We start from the raw sequence: 18,201 nt of genomic DNA on the forward strand, positions 1-18,201 counted from the left end.
CTGCTAATTGTCATTTGGTGTTTGTTTTCCCTTTGTGTACTTTGGTGATAGAACATTCTGAGTTTCAGCCTGACACTTGGGCACCTCATTGGAGACTGCTGCTCCTAGCTCTGCCCATGTCCATGTGGTTGAGTTCGGGTCAGTGGAAGGAAGCACAAGTGATGTGTGTAACTTTCATGTTACCTCTTTAAAGAGGAAGCTTCTTGCCCTCTTTATTCCAGCTTCCCCTGACTGAGAAATGGTAACTGCTGGTGCCATTTGGGAAGCCATGTGTTGAGGATGAAGGAGCCACTTGGCCAGCCTGGGACCACTCACATATGCACTGATGTATGAAAGGGAAATTAATTTCTATTCTATCTAGCCTCTGTATTTTAGGGTCTCTTTGTTATAGCAGCTGAGGGTATACCTTAACTACTATCACACTGTATCTTCTTCTTGGAGATTCATGGGGCTACTGCAAACACATGAAAAGTTCTAAAGTGTCCTGAAGTAAAGAAACCAGTTCAGATCTTCTTTACTGAGGGGATCCCTCTTTTATTTGTTCCCATGCTGTGGGAAATGTTTCTCACAGAGACAGCCCTCACATAAATTTTCTCTTTGGGAAGTGCTAGAATTCTGGCAGCTGGTGAAGTCTGTGGAATTATCATTTCTAGTGACTGTTAATAAGGGGCATGACACCATCCACCCCTGCCCCAACTCAGTTTCCACCACTTTCATCTTGGAAAAGCAGCCATGTAATGGAACAAACAGGAGCTTGGGTGACAACTTGCCAGGACTTGAATTAAGACTCGTGTGACCGTGGGCATCCTCCTTTACATCTCCAGGCCTCCACTTCCTCATTTATAAAATGAGAACGCTGATACCTACTTCACAGGGTTGCTTGGGCTTTATATATAAAAGCATCTAGCATATATGTAAGTACCTTCTTCCCTCTTCCTGTTCTCTGTTTTCTCCTTGCCGTTTGTCAGGATCTCACAATCCTTCTAACAAAGTTCACCCTATGTATCCTCCAAATCCTGCCCTCATAAGTAAAAGTAAAAGGAAGGATCAGTTAGATGAATGCTTTTTCTTAGGCAGTGATCCCTCAGTATCTATGGGGGGGATTGGTTCTAGAACCCTCTTGATACCAAAATCCACAGATGCTCAAGCCCCTGATATAAAATGACAAAGAATTTGCATATAACCTATGGACATCCTCCCATATACCTTAAACAATCTCTAGATTACTCATAATACCTTATACAATGTAAATATGCTATCGTAAATAGTTGGTACACTGTATTCTTTAGGGAATAATGACAAAAAAAAAGGTCTGTACATGTTCAGTACAGATGCAACCATTCTTTTTTTTTTTTTTTCCCCGAATATTTTTGATCCACAGTTGGTTGAGTCCATGTAGAACCCATGGATTGTATTGCTTACATCCTGAAAGAGACTAAATTTAAAAAGAAAGAGAGAGACAGAGAGAGATATTAAGTATGTCTTTTCAAAGTCATAAGGAAAATCATTAGATCCCTTTTGGGCTGCAGGATATTCAGAAAGAGAAGTGACTTTTACTTCCTCATCTTTCAAGGATCTGAATGGTCTTAGGCAAGTAGTGAAGAATTAGATCTGCTTGTGGGTTTTCCTGGTAGAACCCAGGATGACACATGGTCTTACAATTCAAATTATTTAAGAATAATTCAAAGTCGACTGCATTGGTAGAACTCTATTTAGTTGTCAAATCTGCAAATCAAGGGAAAAAAATTAAGCAGAAAGTTGAGCCACGAGGACTCTCACATTGGAAACTCCATTGGGGTAGGGTTGCTGCCTTCACTTCACTTGTCCTCCTCACAGAAGCCAGCACAGTGCTCTGTGCACAGGGAGGGCTCAAGCATACTTACTGACTGCTCCTCCTCATCTGGAGGGTAAAGCTCTTTGCAGGGGACTTTTATTGATTGAAAATGTGGGGGGTACAAGTAACTGAAACTAACTGTAGCTATCTAGAAGACAAATGAAACTTATCTGAAGGATACCAGGGAAGCTCATCAAATCTGAGGAACTACAGAATAACCAGACTTTGAGAAGAACAGAACCAGGGCAGCCTTGGAGACCTCAGCAACTAGAGTCCATGGCCATCCATCTGCCATCATGTGAGCAGGAATATGACTGGCCCAACCTAGTCCCAGTTCACCCTTGACCAAGCAAATATGGCCAAAGGAGCAGGGCTGCTGGGAGCCTGCATCTGTGACCTAGGAGATAGTGCCTAGATAATGGGCATTTATTGTGAACCCAATAGCACCTTCAGAACCACCTATTTATAGATCTTGTGCATTAATTATCTTTTGTGTATAACAAACCACCCCAAAACTGATTTAAAACAACAACCATTTAACTTGCTCATGATTCTGTGGGTCAGCAATTTGGGCTGGTCTCAGTGGGTGGTTCATCTGTTGGTTTCACTTGGGGTCATTCTTATGACCGTAGCTATCTGGCACTCAGTTGAGGCTGGATGGTCCAAAATGATTTCACTGACATGCCTGGAAGTTAGTGTCTATTACCAGCTGAGAAAGCTGGTTGTTACTTCACGTGACTTCTCATCTTCTAGTAGGTTAACCTGAACTTCTTTATACAATGGTCTCAGGGAAGCAAGACATGGCAGGCCCCAGTGTGTCTCTGCTTATATTACATTTGCTACTGTCCTGTTGGTCACACTGAATCACACAACTATGCCTAGAGTCAAGGACTGAAAAACAGACTGTCTTTGTGAGAGGAGGAGCAAAATCACATTACAATGAGGAATGCATATAGGGATTGCAGAAATTTATGGCCTTTTTTTTGGCAATCTGATCAACCTTATATTGACCTCCATCTCCACATATTCCTTAAAGCGTAATTAATTTTTAAATCCTTTCGTTTTTCCTTGAAAAGTAAATAGGCTGCTTAGAGTAATAAAATTCATCTACAGGAAGATTTAGTTTTAATCAGAAATTCTATGTCTGTATTTTCATGTGTAGTAATAGTAAAAGAAACTGGATAAGTCCTTAGCCTGATGCTTAAGACTCAATCTGATTAATGTTTCAAAAGCAATCCTTGCTCAACTGATGTTCACAGTATCAGATTGCCAACTTGATCATAGACTCCATTAACAATAGCAGTCATTTCCTGAGTACTTGCTGTGCTGGTGTTTTTTACAGTATCTCTAATTCTTGCAATACTCTGCAAATTAGGAATTATTATTCCCATTTTATGATAGAGGAACTGCAGCCCATGGGTTAATCTTCCTGCCTCCATTACACAAGTTGTTCATGTCAGGGACAGGATTTAAAACTGGTTCTGTCTGACTCTTTGGGCTCTGTCACTGCCCCTCTTGGCCTCTCAGTAATATTTGTTTCTCTCCAGAGGAGATCTCAGTTATATGGATAAAAGGAGAAGTAACACATACCATGCTTCCTTCTCAACTTGGTCAATTTTGCGAATGGGGAGAAAATTTCAATGTGCCAATGGTCAAATGAAACTGCTTTTCTGTGCACCTTCACTGAAGCAAACTAGAGGTTTTCCAACTCTGGCCTTCAACTTCCCACTATGAAAGAAGTTGCATATTTAAAAAACATTCTTTCTTACCATGACCCTTTTGAGAAAAAGGTGAGGAGCTTGGTGACCCAGAGGGCACAGGTCTGAGGTTGAGTCTTGGGTCCCCTGGCTCCACACTGCAGCCCTGAAGGGCTTGAGGGCTGAGAGGCCAAGAAGAAGATGGGAATGGTGCTCTATTGGTCACTTAGAAAATGTTTTCATATCTGTATGAGTTCATTGAAAATGTTCGAAATATGTAATTTTTGTTTCATGATTGGAGAATACATGTAAGTGATCAGCATACATACGTACATGCACATGTATTTACCTCTTCCTTCCAAAAGACTGTGGTCCATATGTTTATTAGCAGTCGCGTGTTTGAAGTTGTTTGCATTTTCCTCTGTAAACAATAATACAAAATATAATTGTTTCCAAGACTGACATTTGGTTTGTTTGACTTTTAATTTTCTTCAAGCCCAGCCCTACTTTCAAGCCATCCAATCTCCATTTTCAAACTATGTTCCAGAGAAAAGCAGTGCATTTCAGGTCTAAATTAGATCAGGAAACACATCCATGTGGGTTCTTAGCAGCTCCTTCGGATGCTACATGGAAAGGATAGAGAAGTTAGGAGCAAAGGGCAAGAGAAGGCAGGAAAGTAGACAGGTCCACACAATGTTTTCTGCTAAATCTCTAAGGGAACTAACATTCATTGAGTACCTATTATGTGCTGGGCCCTGCACAAGATCCTTGTCAGAATGATCCCACTTTCTCCCCCAAATAATCCTGTGAAGTGGGCACCGTTATCTTATTTATCCCATCTTACAGATTCAGAAAGGGAAGCAACTTGCCCAAGGTCCCAAATCTGGGAAGAGGTAAAGTCAGAACTTGAACTCAGACCTGTATCATTCCAAAGCTTTCGTTCTTTCTGTTCCCCATGCTAATGTTGGCTCTACCTGCAGAGTGGAAGGTTGCTCTTTGTATCTTCATTTGTCCACTAATAAGAGACATGGTAGGCACTCCATGTGAGGAAGGAATTCAGCAGGAATGGGGGAGTGTCAGGGACGCTCCAAATACCTCCATCTCCTTTGCCCATACACAGGGTGTTCATTAGGTGACTGGTCACAAATTGCGGCAGTTTACATTATTCTCTTGACTTTATAAGTGCATAAGTAACATCTGACAGTCTCATAGTGGTAGCAAACTCATACTACTGTTCTCAGTTTCTCAGGCTCTGAGTCCTCAAAAAGCGAACAAGGACACGGCTTGGATTAGTGATTGCATTAGTCTTTTTTCTGCTGCTTATAACAGAATACCTGAAACTGGGTAATTTATAAAGAAAATGAAATTTATTTCTTACATTTTTGAAGCTGGGAAGTCCAAGGTCCAGGGGCACATCTGGTGAGGGCCTTCTTGGTGGTGACTCTATAATGATGCAGGGCATCACATGACAAAGATGGCAAGAGCTCTTTCACGTGCTCTCCTTATAAAGCCACCACCCCCCATCCACGATAGCCCACTAAACCATTAAATCATTAATCCATGAATGGATTAATCCATTGCATGAGGACTGAGTCCTCACTATCCAATCATCTCTTAAAGGCCCTACCTTTCAGCACTGCCACATTGGGAATCAACCTCCCAACATGAGCTTTGGAGACAACAAATATTCAACCCATAGCCGTGATTAAGAGCTAAGGATATGAATTCAGAGTAATCTGGATTCAAGTCCTGGATCTGCTTCCTACCAGCTGTATGAACTAAAATGGCCTTAATTCAAAAATTGGGGTAAGAACTTTATATATGAGTTATGGGGTCATTGTGTGAATTAATTAAGATAATATATATAAAGCACTTACCATAGTTTATGCATCTAGTAAGCATTCATTAAATGTTGGAGATGAACTATTCCGGCTCTACCACATACCAGCTATGGGATCTCACGCAAGTTTACCAGTCAGGAGAGATCAGGTCATGCTGCTGTAACAACAATCTGGAAACATCAGTGCTTACAATACAGCAAGTCTGTTGTGGATTGACTGAAGCTTGGCTTCTCCAACTGTCTCTGGGATCCACGGCAGCTTCTGTCTGGAACACTGCCAATCAACGTGACAGATGAAAAAGACAGATGGCAAACCATAAGCTGAAAGACGTGTCAACTCTGTCTACATTTCATTGACCAACACAAGTCTTGTAGCCATTCCTGAGTTCAACAGTGCAGGGGTGGATGATATTCCTGTAGAGTGGAGCACTGAAAGGAAGAAAATTCTAATCTTTTATTATTTAATTGTGTAATTAACCAGCAGTTTATCCCGAGCCCTGCCTCTCTGTAACGTTTCAGGCACACAGTAGGCATTCTTGAATAAGGACATTATCATTATTCTCTCAAGTGCTCTAGGGCCCCTTATTCTCCCAGTTTGACTTGAAGAGATATCAGACCCCCAAAAATCCAGTTGTGTTTTATTTAGTTCAACATCTGGAGAGACTCAGCTGTACCATGTTCTTGTTCCTAAATCACTGAATTGCTCACTGAATTGGCTGCTGAGCCACCTTTTCCAGACAGGAGAAGAGGAAAAACTTATTTACAAAGAAAAAGAGAAGGTTCCTCTCGGGCAGGCTGAAGCCTCCTTTGGAGACTGGCCATAACAAAGAAGATTTATAATGACAAGGATACCGTAAACTGAGAGTAAAACTGAATTCCAGGGATCAGCAGGACCGAGTGGAAGGAACGGGGCCTTGTGCATCAGAAGGTGTCATCTGCCCTCAGTGTGATCTCTGACAAGCTCCTTCACCTCTCTGTGCCTCAGTTTCTTCACCTGTAAAAGGAGGGTAGGGGCAGTGGGGATCTTTCGTAGAGTGGAGATGAGAGTAACATAAGATAATATACATGACCAATTTTACAAGCTATAAAAACCGTTCCACAACAGTTTAATAAAATGGTTCAATTTAACAAATATATGATAATATATGGAATATATCTGATTATGACAATAATTCAGTAATAAATGTGGAAGAGATTGTTGAGTGCCCTGAACACAGTACGTATTCCCTGTTCTTGGAGATCTTCAAAGGGTTGCAAAGAAGAAAAAGTTACATTATTTGTGTGTTCAATTTGCTGGCAACCATTTTATGCTATAATTTAGCATTAGTCATGCTGACCACATTTTCTCTAGATAATTAGATGAAGCATGCAAATACAAAGACACAGCATGGCCTCCCCAGGGGAAAAAAAAAAAGACAGAATGTGCTGAGTCTTGGGGTGAGATTGAGAGATCAAAGTCCAGGTGGGCTGCTCGCTTTGCTGCTTGGGGGCCATTTGGTATCATTTCCGTATTTCTCTTAGTCGGCGTTGCTCAACTTCCACTGTTTCCATCATCAAAAAGTATTTTTAGTTCCTTTCATTACAGGAAATCTTTGGCATTGCTCTCAGGGCTGGTCAGATGGGGGAACATGAGGTTTCCATCCTCAGTGCGTCTGTAAATAAGGACTGGTGGATGCGTCTTTACCCTTGGAGGGTATATTTGCTCCCATCTGACGCTGCATTTCATATCAGACCTTGGAGAGGAACAGAGCAAAGGTGTGACAGGCTCTTTGGCTAGAGTGAGACTGGCTCAGATAAACACCAAGTAGGTGGCTTCCTAAGAATGTGTCCTTCACCCCCTAAGACTGGGGTACTGGCCCCTCCTCTGTGTTCCTGTATCAATCACTGTCATTATCCCTATTATTTACATCACAGTCATATAGCACTTGCTCTGTGCTAGGCACTATTTTAAGTGTTTTATGTGTGCTAACTAATGAGATTGTCACAACAGCCCTAGAGGTAGGGATTTTAAGCCCCTTTCTTCATATTAGGAAACCGAGGCACAGAGCGGTTGAGTAGCTTCCCTAGGGTTGCACAGCTAGGGCTGTTACAAGGATTAAATAAGTTAATGTCAGTAAAGTGCTTCACACAGTGCCTGGCACATGGTAAGTGCTCTAGGAATGTTTGTTAATATGCAGAGTCTAGGATGGAGCCACACTACTTAGGGTCTGAGAACATTTGCACCAGCTGGGGTGAGAAGGCCTGGCTTCCAGCCTCGGCTCTGGCTCTCCCTTGCAGCAGGATGTTGAGCAGGTGGTTCGGCGCCTCTAGGACCTGTGGTTCTCATTTGTAGAATGCATCTAATGATGGGCTAGACCTTTCCCAGGTCCAAATGTTGCTGGTTGCATAACACGTGACAGGAAGTACAGGCATAGGGAATATAGCTAGAGAATTTACCCTTGACATCCAATTTTTAGAAAGAGTGTCTCATGTGGAGGCCTGTTTGTGCCATGAAAGAGTTTTTCCTATGAATTCAGGAATCTACATGCTAAAAAGGGGTTCATTCAGAGACGCATTTCCCTGGAACCTCATAACCATAGGCAGTAATAACCTCAGAGGCGTAATTCAAGGGTGTTGCAATGTGGGAGAGTTTTTAAATGCTAACTGCAATTTCATTTGCAGGCTGGGAAACAGAAATTCTACCTCTTGGGGTCTTGGACCAGAGCTGACACTAGAGGAAGTGGGAGAACTTGGTGGGAAAGTGAGGAGGGAAGTTGATGAGGAAGAGCTGGCCACCAGGGAGGCAAATGCATGGGTTCCCGGCCACTGATCTCTTGAATGTGACATTGGGTATACCTGTGATCACAACTTTTATCAAGTCCACCCAGCCCTTCTGCCACCATCTCACTTGACCAGAGGCAGGACCGAGATTGCTCTCCATGTGACAGATGGCTGGAGGGAGGCTCAGGGAGGTGAAGTGACATGCCCACTTCTCACAGCCTGAAAGCCAGGGACTTGTTGGAACTTCAGATTCTGAGTCTCTAATCCAGGTCCTTCTCAGCCCTCCATGGATTCACGGGATGTGAACTTTTCCATTTCCCTTCTGACTTTGGGAAAACTGCTTCTCACTTCCTTCTTAATGCTGACTTTACTAATATCAGCCCTTCCTGAAGCACTTTCCATGCTGGGGGCCAGTGAGGGGAAGGTTTCCATGACGGGGGATTTCCACTCCACTTCCAGGAGAGAAATTTATGGGAGAAATGCTTCTGCCCACTTACCACTCTTTCTTCTTTCCTCCTGGAAAGAGAAGTGACTTTCTCAGGGGAAGGGTCTTCTCCTGGGGGGCCCGGCAGCCTTTCGTTGCTCTATTTCGGATCAGCCAGTCCTTGGGAAGCAGGGCCTGGTAGAATCACACCCGGGACTCGGGGCTCCAGCTCGCCTTCTGGGGATGGTTTGCCCCTGGGTCTTCCTTCCTTCCTTCCTTCCTTCCTTCCTTCCTTCCTTCCTTCCTTCCTTCCTTCTCCTGGTAACTAAAATTGCCTAACATTTATTTCTTCTTTTGGGATTAGTAAATTGTAAGCTTCATTCGATACATACACTAAGAATTGAAATTGATTAGACTCACAGTAGGAATGGATCCAACTATTTCGTCTTCTTGTTCCAAGTTTCTTCCAAAAGTGGTAGTTATTTAATTTTTCTTTGTCTTGTACAGACATTTACAGCAGGGCCTACCATATAGGCCTTCTCTAACAAATTCCATGGATGTCCACTGCCCCTCTACATAATGAGGTACAATCCATTATCAATTAGCCGTGCTAGAGGCTAATGTACAAGGAGACCATCTCTACAATTTCCCCAATGTCCCTGGGTTTTCAATCAGGGGAAGATATTCAGAAGCCAAACAGGGTCTTAGCTGGAATCTCCCACAGTCTCTGGCCTGACTAACAGGAACAATACTGCTGTTTCATGATTTCTGACTGAGTGCTCTGCCTATTTGTCACTTGGATCAGAGTGGACCATGGCCATTTCCTGAAAACACCTTTTTCTTGCTCCCTCAGACACCGTGTTCTGTAAGAGTTGTCTGCCACTCACTTGGTCACTCCATCTCAGTGTCTTTGGCTGAATCTTCCTCCCACACTTGACTTTGACTTTTGAAGTCTGTCTTGGATCTCATTTTCTTTTCTGTGTGTACATCCTCTCTGGGTGACCTCACTGGTCCTTTGTTTTAAATACTATCTAAATGTTGGTGCTTTTCCCACCTGTCTCTCTCACACTGACCTCTCCCAAACGCACCAGACTCAGCCAGCTGTGCACTTGACATCATCCCTTATATGTCTAATGAATTTTTTATGTCCATAAGAGACTTCCCAAATCTTCATTCTTTCAACCAGTTCATCTCATAGTCTCTCCATCTGGGTAAAAGGCACTATCTAACCAGTTGCTCAAGCAAAAATCTAGGTATTCGCTTTGATTCCACTTTGTCTCCCTTAAATTCCATGTTGAACCTGTCAAGAAGTTCTGTAGACTAGTTCCAAATATTCCTCTTCTCTTCATGTCCAATACCAGTGGTATCATTTGGGTGACCTGTTAACACTAAATTGCTGGGTTTCACCCTTGGAGTGTCAGATGTAGTAAATTCAGGGTGGGACCTGAAATTTGCATTTCTAACAAAGCCCTGAGGAGATGTTGATGCTTCTGGCCATGGGCCATACTTTGAGACCCACTGTTCTGTAATACTCATCAGCCTGTCAAGTCTCCCATAGTCCCTCACATTAATTACGCTACAGCCTCCTAATTGGGATCCATATTTTTACTCTCACTCCATTTCAAGGAATTTTATTGTGTTTTCTGACTTCCTAGCACTTTAAAAAAAAACATCCTACTTATATTTAGGAAGAGTCCAGCATTGAGAGTTTCACTCCCTGAAATTAGAACCTAAAAAACTCATATTCCCAGCTTCCTTTGTAACTAGGATGCTAGTAGCTCTGCCACTTGGCACCCTTAGGAGACTGATTCACTGGTGAGCAATGTGAAGAAGGAAGGTCTATGCAAAATCCTTTTTTGGGGTAACAGCAAAGGCCACAAACTTTGGGGGTGTCCAAGGTATAGTTCCACATGCAGAAGTACCACCATGGGGTATCAGAAGTGGGGGTTTCCTCCTTGTGGTTTTAGGAATTATCCCTGGACCCTTGACCCTGAATCTTGTTTTTCAGAAACTCCAACAAATCTATGAGCTGTCTAATATCACTTAAGGTAAGTTTCTTTCTGCTAAGTCAGCCAGAGTCATCTTTGTTATTTGCAACTAAGATCTCTTGAGTGGTATGGCCTTTTGGAATGCATTCTCTGTGCAGAAGAGCTCACACACTTATCTGATTCAATCATGCTTGAGTACAGACTGCCTCCTTGCCTTAGCTCACAAAGTCCTTCTGGACCAGGTCTCCTCGTCCTGCTCCCACATCATCTGGTAACTCTCTCCTCTTTGCCCACTTTGACAGAGCCATTGTTCATTTCCTGAAACATGCCAAGCTTGTGCCCACCTCAGGGCCTTTGCACATGCTGTTGCTTCTGCCCAGAGGGTGTTTCCTTTGGCTCTTCCTTTGATTGAACTTTGACCTTTCATTTGTCACTCAGAGCTCAGATTGCTCACTTTAAATAATATCACTCCAAGAACTCTTTCCTAACTGTACAATCTAAGATGGCCAACATATCACAGTGGTTTGGTCTTCTGCAGAGCACTAATCATTATTTGCTATTTGTCTTATGTATTAATTTGTTTGCTGTGTACCCCCCTGTACCTGCAAAAGAAGATAAACTCCATGGGAGCGAGAGCTGTGTTTGCAAATATTTTCTTCCAGTCTGTTGCTTGTCTTTCTATATTCTTAATGGTGTCTAGTGACGTACGAAGGCGTTTAAGTTTGAGGAGGTTCAGTTGATCGGTTTGTTCTTTTACAGATCACACTTGTGGTCTCCTAACTATGAAATCTCTGCTGAAACCAGGTCTTGAAGATTTTCTCCTATGCTGTCTTCTAAATGTTTTACTGTTTTAGCTCTTACATTTAAGTCTGTGATACAATTTGAGTTAAATTTTGTGTATAGTGTGAGGTAAGAGGCTAAGTTCATTTTTCTGCATGTGAGTAGTCAAATGTCCCGACGCAATTTGTTAAAAAGGCTATCATTTCCCCAGGAACTGTGTTGGCAACTTTGATGAAAATCAATTGACCATAAATGTGAGAATAAACATAAAGATTTATTTCTGGACCCTCAGTTCTGTTCTATTAATCTATATGTCTATTTAATAATTTGCTTTTGTGTGACTTGTCTCTTTAATCCTTCTAGAATTTATTTTGGTTCATGGTATGAGTTTAGGGCCCAAATGGAATTTTTTCTCCTCAAAATGTCTAATGAGTATCCCAGCATCATTTATTGAGTAAACCTTTTCTTCTCCCTTGATTTGTTACAATTACTAATAGTTAAAAGGCATTTTTATAAAAACCTCCTCCGTATTTTTCTGACTCATCCCATTTCTCCCCATTCAGCATTTTAGAAGGCCCCAATCCTGTATTGTTTTAACCAAATGACCAAAAATTGTCCCTGACTCAAAAGAGCTTATGTTGGCAAATACAAAGAGGATGTTGACGTGTTAGAACAATAAACACTGAACAGATATTTGCACTGGACCTCAAAAAGGGTTAGTGGGTTTGTGGAACAGTAACCGAAGTAAGGGGATTCTCAGGGGAGTTTCATATTTACTGTGGGTGGGGCTGTGGACACAATCTTAAGGTTACCCAACCCCTGCTCAGATAGTTTTTACCCATTTGTCTGACACTGTCTTAGTCTGGTTGGTGTTGGTTGTGAGGTTTTGAAACACCAAATGACTGAAAATCTGTGGAAGACTCTGCCCACTCCAACAGAGTTTGAAAGTTCAACATTTTTTCAATGAAGACACTCAAGACATGGTTGCAAAATTTCCAGAACATCCAAGGCTGGGAAGAGCAGCTTGTATAACAGGTGAGCCAGTGAAGGCTGCATTGGTCTTGATGTGCTGGGAAGCACTGTTGAAACCAAGAAGATGAAATGAAACTCAGAAAAATGTAAACTACTGCGTTTTGTCTTAAAAAAAAAAAAAAAAGCCAGAATGAGGGAGGCTTGGTAAAAGGAATCTAAAATTTTGGTTGCCTGAAAGCTCAGTATGGTTGTATTGACTTGGACCTGTTCTATTTGCAGGAATAGTGACATACATTAGACTAAGGAAATGTATAAAACAGGTAAAAGCCAGAATGAGGGAGGCTTGGTAAAAGGAATCTAAAATTTTGGTTGCCTGAAAGCTCAGTATGGTTGTATTGACTCGGACCTGTTCTATTTGCAGGAATAGTGACATACATTAGACTAAGGAAATGTATAAAACAGGTACGGAATCACAGGGAAAGACGGGAGACTGGAACCAACTTCAAGTGCTCCCTTGTCAGGCTTCTCCAGTCTGGTCACTCAGGCTAGACGATGGGACTGCACCTTACTTGGTGCTAGGTCAAAGACAACAACAATAACAGCAAAACAAAACATACTCTCAAACTTGAGATCCAAATTTCCTGAATCATCAGGAACTGGGCTGTGGGTAGCTCAGCCAAATAACTAACTTAGGCTCTTTCTTTTTGCATTTCAGCTATGACTATCCTTCTCCTGGGATCTAGAAGGAAGGGGGTATAGAAATAAAGAAAATAATTTCTTTTCTCCCCCTCCCACTATCTTCCAGTCTATAAAGATATTAGAGCAAATAAATCATTGGCACTTTTATTTAAATCTTGAGTTGCTTTTTGCAACTTTTTTTTTTTTTTTGCAGCTGGCCAGTACAGGGATCTGAACCCTTGCTACTTGTTTATACCTATTACAGAAATGATTTTATTAAAAATTCAATTTGCACGAGAACTTTATATACCTTGTACTCTAAAAAATGTTTTTTATTCTCTATATGTCTTCTAATCTTGGAAATTTAGTGCCTAATAAAAAGTTCATCCTTTCATTAAATATTTTTCTACAATAGTGGCTTCTGAATCTTTTTTAGCAGTGAATTAAATCTTAAATTTTATTTTTTAATGTGAAAATCTGGATGGTTACCTATGGCTGTGTAACAAACTACCTTAAGCTGAGTGACTTATAAAGATAACAATTGCTTAGTCATTCATGATTCGGTAATTTCTACAGGCTCAGCAAAGAAAAAAAAATCATCTCTGCTGCACATAGTGTCATCTGCAGTGGCTCAGCTGGGGCTGGGGGAACCATTTCCAAGGTGGCTTCACTACAAGCCACATAGGGCCCTGGAAGTCATTTGTTGAAAGGACTTTGCCTCTTACCCTTTGTGAGATGGGAAACCACTGGAGGGTTTTCAGCCTAGGAGTGACATAGCACAACTTATGTATTAGCAAGATTACCTTGTCTGCTGTGGTGAGCACAAATTGAAAGGGAGATGAGGTGTCAGAGATGGCCTCAGGAAGACCAGTTAGGAAGCTATTGCCAGTGAGAGATATTGGTGGCTTGGAGCATTGAGGCAGTAGGGGAGATGATAACGTGTGATTGAATTTGGATTAACATTCATCTGTGCTTTCTTCTACTTATTTTATAGCACTATTATATTATATGAAGTTAATTTTTGGTGTAAGGTTTGAAGTAATCATCAACAAGACAAATACTCTTAGAACGCCTATTCATCCTGTGCTTTCACGGTGCAGGAGACCTGTTGGATATTCACGAAGTATCTGATGGTTTGACCTGAACAATTAGCTCAGTTTAGGTAACATCTGAGTATCTACTAGTGAAGACCCTGGCTGTGTCCTCCGATAAGGGATGTGACATGTGAACACTTTGCCATTTAGATTTCTTCATGATAAAGCCAGTGCTTCTCCATTCAGGAGCCTCCTACCCCTGACTAGAATGTACTCTTGCACTGGCTGGAAACTGTATCTTATTGATCCTGCTGATCTTATCCATCCATCCCCTTCCCCTCACCAGCTGCCCAGTGAAGGCCCAGTAAACATGGGCTGAACCCACCTGCACCCCGTCAGCCTCCGCTCTGGTTAGAGGGATGCGGAGTGAGGTTCCTAAGAGTAGTTCCCATTCCTGGAGGCCTCTGAGTGCTGGCCTATCGTCCTGGGCTACGCTTGGCTTTTTCTTCTCTCTTTTTCTCCCTTCTGGGAGCCCCAGTGTTCTGCAGCTGTTACATCAGCCAGCTGCCCAGCTGCCAGATGAGCAGAACAAAAGATTCGCCGTGGTGACTACTCACATCTGTACTTCTCAAAAGCAAACAGAACAGATGCCCTTAGCAACGGGGCTCTCCAGCTCAGGGCAGGGGAAATGTACCCTGAAGGGGGAAGTTTCCCTTCTAAGAGCTGACGGAGCCACTTAACAATGGCAAGGAACATCATGAAACAGAACATTAAACTTTGATGAACTGCAAAGCCTCTGAGGTTTAAGCTGCAAGTCAACAGAGATGTTCTAATCTATATAAACACTCTGCATGCAAATTCCGGCACAGCTTTGGGCCTTATTTGGATGGTGTTTTCGAGTGCCTCTCTCAGGAGAGGGCTAAGAAGGCAGGAAGATATGCTGTGGTTTTCTTATTAACTGGGGGAGCATTCCTTGGGCATTCCCTGGCATTGGTCAGTTCCTGCCTTCAGCCTGAGCTGCAGCTGGCTTTCCTGGGTCCTCTACTCCCAACACTTTCCCCGCTCTCAGGAGGGCATCAGGAAGTCTCTGAGCTATGGCCACTGTCTCCTTTCTCCAAAGGCTTTCGGCCCAGAGCCTAGTGCTTAGTTAGATAAACCAGAGTTGGAGCAGGAACATCCACTCATTAATAACAACTGCAAGTGCAAATGAATTATTTACTGTGGGCCGGACACACTCTTCTAGGCCTTACCCTTTCATTTACTTCTCACAACAACCCCAGAAGGTGAAAAGATAGGTAGGATTATTGGCCTTGTTTTACAGACAAGTTCTCTGAGGCCCAGGGCAGTAAAGTAAATGCCCTGGCTTGCACAAACCCAGGATCTGCCCCCAGGCAATCTTACTGCAGGGTGTGGATTCTTAACCATTTTAACAACCTGGCCTGGCTTTCACTTTTGGAAGGGAAAGGGGAGATGAACTATTTAGAGATGTGATGGAAAAAGAAAGCAGAGCTTTTCCTTTCTATCTTTAAATTCTCTTCTACCCTCAAATATTGTAAACATTTTTTTTGTGGCGGGGGCTAGCGTCTCAGTTTCCGTTTGGGCACCCACTTCTCTCTGTGGCTGTACTTCGGGTTCCAGGAGAGGCACTTGACCCACACTTTGCTCATCAAAATGCTGGTGACTATCACACAACCAGGTCAGGCCAATTAGAGGCGATGAGATTTGATAGAGGGCTTTTGTTGGAGCCCTCCAGGGAAGTATTTGTGTTCTTTTCTCGCTAGTTGTGAGCCGGAGCATGTAGCGCCTGTGCTAGTAACACCATTTTGTGGCCACTAGTGGAGATCCAGGGTGAGGACAGAAACAACACACGAAGGAGAGCCGAGTCGAGAGACAGCGACTCCAGACCTGACCTCACCCTTCAAGCATCTGAACCAAGCCATGGTCTCTCTAGTTATGTCTGTGCATAAAATCTCATTTTTGTTGATGTCATTTTGGGGCAGGTTTTCTGTTGCTTGTAACCAAAAGAATCCTAATGAATATATTAAGCCTTCAGCAAATTTGTGGTTCATGCCACAGTCTGGGCTGTAACTGGGCAAGCAAGGAGGCCCCTGTGTCCATGCTGGGGAGAGCTGCAGTGGCTGGGGGTGTGTGAATCAAGGTTGTGGTAATAGTATTAGCAAATGCTTGTGTGACATGCACCAAGTACTGTTGCAAGTGCTTTTACCAATATTAGCTCATTTAAGTTACCATTATCTCCTTTTTCTTTTTTTGGTGACTGGCCAGTATAAAGATTGAACCCAGGCAGGACCTTGGTGTTGTCAACACCATGCTCTAATTACTGAGCAAACTGACCAGCCCTTCCACTTCTTTTTTAAGATGGGAACCAGAAGCACAGAGAGGTTGGAGAACACATGCAAGATCACACAGCTCCTAAGCTTGGGTGTGTGATTGTGCTGGGCTCCCCACAAAGCTGTGTGGCCCTGGGCATGCTCTTAGCATCCTGCCTGATGCCTCTCGTGACTGATGGCGAGGGAGAAAGTGGCTCCAGGTGTGTTCATGGGATGCAGGAGCGTTCTTGCAGAATGTAGTCTTTTTTTAAAAAAAAATTTTTTTTCTTTAACTTTAAAAACTTAAATAAAGAAACAAGAGTAAAAATTCAAGGGTTAAGGAAATTCTGAACCCCACAAGCAGAGGTAAATCCTCTCATCTCTTTGGCTTTCCCTCCAACTTATTGATTGACTCATGTCACTGAGAATAGAAAATAGAGGCCCACATAGCCCCACTCTGTGCAATGCCAGGCTCCATGTACCTCTCTCTGCCCCATCTCATTTCTCCAGACTCTGCCCTGCGCAGACCCTGGCTGAGGGCCACTGAGCGCCCCCTGGGGAGGCCAGCCTGGCCCGCTGCCAGAGGGCTCCTCTCGTGTCACTGGCTCACTTCCAAGAAGGCCTCAGCCCAGCCCCACGGGACTCAGCTTCCCTGAGCTGCAGTGCCCCTTCCGCACCTCCAGCTGGGAGCCTGGCATGCAGTCAATGCTGAGTGCTGACTGACTAGAGAGAGGCAAGCACTGGGCTTCTGCCTTGTCCCCTGCCCAACCTCCTCATGGAACCCCAGCTCCTTTTGTCCACAGGAACCAATGAACTGCTTTATGTTGATTAGTTGAGCTCAGCCATGTGCAAGGCCCTATGCTGAGCACTTAACGTGCACTTACTCATCACAACAACCTAATTAGTAAGGGAGGAATCCTCATTACTCTCATTTCTCAGATGAGAAAACTGAGGGCCACAGCTGGAATGTATTGGAGCTGAAAATTAGGGCTGGGAGTCTGTGCCTTGTGGACACAGCCCCTGGATAGTGACCATCTCCCCAACTCCCTGCTGCTGTGATGGGTTCCTGTCTTTCGGAACCTCGGATGCTGGTGGTTGCCTGTGTTGCCCCTGAGCTGGCCCAGCCCTTTGGATGTCCTGGCTTGTTGACTGTGACTTCATTGTCCCCTAGGCCAATCCCTTCCCTCCTCTTGGGTTTAGAGTGGTCTCAGGTGGTCTTAATTGTCTCCAGCTTCCTGCCTGGCATTTCAAGGAACCACTCAGTCTTGCTCTTCTCAAATCCTGCAGCCAGGAGAGCCCAAACTCTGTCTACCAGACTGGCCCTCTGGCCTCACCTCATCTTGTCCCTTGGGGCAGGTTTGGGGTGTAGAGGAACAGAAGGATTAGGGACCACTCATAGGCTGCTCTCCTGGTATTTATGAAACTGCTCCTGGTGCTCTAGTTGGGTCCCTAAACTGAGGTGGCCTCCGCCCCCAGCCCTAGGGCTCAACCACAACACGTGCTGTAGAAAGGGCTCAGGATTCCAGAGCAGTGATATTTCCTTGGCTGTGTTTGGAGGGGATTAGCACTCTCAGCCAGCTCTTGATTATCTGTGGGAGAAGGGAGAGGATAGACCATTGACATCTCCAAATAACCCTGGAACTTATTTTGGCCAACAGCTCCGAGCCTTCCCTGTTGGACCTCTTTCCAGAGCAGCTACTAAGAAGTCAAATCTGCAGGCTTGCCTTTCACATCCTCTGCTCTTTCTTCCCTCCTCTGTCTTTTTTCCCTGTGTGAGAGACGTCCCAGCACTAGATGAGGAGAGGGAAGAGCAGCAGGAAGATGGATGGAGCAAGGAAATCCATCTCAAACTGGCTTCAATAGTGGA

Source organism: Galeopterus variegatus, unplaced genomic scaffold (genome assembly GCF_000696425.1).
Source record: "Galeopterus variegatus unplaced genomic scaffold, G_variegatus-3.0.2 Scaffold710, whole genome shotgun sequence".
Classification (NCBI taxonomy): domain Eukaryota; kingdom Metazoa; phylum Chordata; class Mammalia; order Dermoptera; family Cynocephalidae; genus Galeopterus; species Galeopterus variegatus.